This window comes from Rutidosis leptorrhynchoides, chromosome 1 (assembly GCF_046630445.1).
Source record: "Rutidosis leptorrhynchoides isolate AG116_Rl617_1_P2 chromosome 1, CSIRO_AGI_Rlap_v1, whole genome shotgun sequence".
In the NCBI taxonomy this organism is placed as follows: domain Eukaryota; kingdom Viridiplantae; phylum Streptophyta; class Magnoliopsida; order Asterales; family Asteraceae; genus Rutidosis; species Rutidosis leptorrhynchoides.
The window spans coordinates 578670047-578672378 of record NC_092333.1 but is presented as its reverse complement, the minus strand read 5'-3'; positions in this window follow the sequence as shown (position 1 = coordinate 578672378).

The window sequence follows — 2332 nt, the reverse complement described above, 5'->3', positions numbered from 1 at the left end:
TTTCCATGTTTATATATATTAATTGATATTGATATTTACATGATTAAATGTTTCCAACATGTTAAGCAATCAAACTTGTTAAGACTTGATTAATTGAAATGTGTTTCATATAGACAATTGACCACCCAAGTTGACCGGTGATTCACGAACGTTAAAACTTGTAAAAACTATACGATGACATATATATGGTTATATATATAGTTAACATGTTTTTATTATAAGTATGTATCTCATTAGGTATTTTAACAATGAGTTATATACATAAAAATGAGACTATTAATTTAAGAAACTCGAAAACGATATATATAACGATTATCGTTATAACAACGTCTTACTAGGTACATATGAATCATATTAAGATATTGATACACTTGGTTAATTATGTTAAATGATAAGTAAATATATTATTAAGTGTATTAACAATGAAATACATATGTAAAAATAAGACTACTAACTTAATGATTTCGAAACGAGACATATATGTAACGATTATCGTTGTAACGACATTTAACTGTATATACATCATACTGAGATATATTATATATCATAATATCATGATAATATAACAATTTAATATCTCATTTGTTATAATAAACAATGGGTTAACAACATTCAACAAGATCATTAACCTAAAGGTTTCAAAACAACATTTACATGTAACGACTAACGATGACTTAACGACTCAGTTAAAATGTATATACATGTAGTGTTTTAATATGTATTCATACACTTTTGAAAGACTTCAATACACTTATCAAAATACTTCTACTTAACAAAAATGCTTACAATTACATCCTCGTTCAGTTTCATCAACAATTCTACTCGTATGCACCCGTATTCGTACTCGTACAATACACAACTTTTAGATGTATGTACTATTGGTATATACACTCCAATGATCAGCTCTTAGCAGCCCATGTGAGTCACCTAACACATGTGGGAACCATCATTTGGCAACTAGCATGAAATATCTCATAAAATTACAAAAATATGAGTAATCATTCATGACTTATTTACATGAAAACAAAATTACATATCCTTTATATCTAATCCATACACCAACGACCAAAAACACCTACAAACACTTTCATTCTTCAATTTTCTTCATCTAATTGATCTCTCTCAAGTTCTATCTTCAAGTTCTAAGTGTTCTTCATATATTCTACAAGTTCTACTTACATAAAATCAAGAATACTTTCAAGTTTGCTAGCTCACTTCCAATCTTGTAAGGTGATCATCCAACCTCAAGAAATCTTTGTTTCTTACAGTAGGTTATCATTATAATACAAGGTAATAATCATATTCAAACTTTGGTTCAATTTCTATAACTATAACAATCTTATTTCAAGTGATGATCTTACTTGAACTTGTTTTCGTGTCATGATTCTGCTTCAAGAACTTCGAGCCATCCAAGGATCCGTTGAAGCTAGATCCATTTTTCTCTTTTCCAGTAGGTTTATCCAAGGAACTTAAGGTAGTAATGATGTTCATAACATCATTCAATTCATACATATAAAGCTATCTTATTCGAAGTTTTAAACTTGTAATCACTAGAACAAAGTTTAGTTAATTCTAAACTTGTTCGCAAACAAAAGTTAATCCTTCTAACTTGACTTTTAAAATCAAATAAACACATGTTCTATATCTATATGATATGCTAACTTAATGATTTAAAACCTGGAAACACGAAAAACACCGTAAAACCGGATTTACGCCGTCGTAGTAACACCGCGGGCTGTTTTGGGTTAGTTAATTAAAAACTATGATAAAATTTGATTTAAAAGTTGTTATTCTGAGAAAATGATTTTTATTATGAACATGAAACTATATCCAAAAATTATGGTTAATCTCAAAGTGGAAGTATGTTTTCTAAAATGGTCATCTAGACGTCGTTCTTTCGACTGAAATGACTACCTTTACAAAAACGACTTGTAACTTATTTTTCCGACTATAAACCTATACTTTTTCTGTTAAGATTCATAAAATAGAGTTCAATATGAAACCATAGCAATTTGATTCACTCAAAACGGATTTAAAATGAAGAAGTTATGGGTAAAACAAGATTGGATAATTTTTCTCATTTTAGCTACGTGAAAATTGGTAACAAATCTATTCCAACCATAACTTAATCAACTTGTATTGTATATTATGTAATCTTGAGATACCATAGACACGTATACAATGTTTCGACCTATCATGTCGACACATCTATATATATTTCGGAACAACCATAGACACTCTATATGTGAATGTTGGAGTTAGCTATACAGGGTTGAGGTTGATTCCAAAATATGTATAGTTTGAGTTGTGATCAATACTGAGATACGTATAC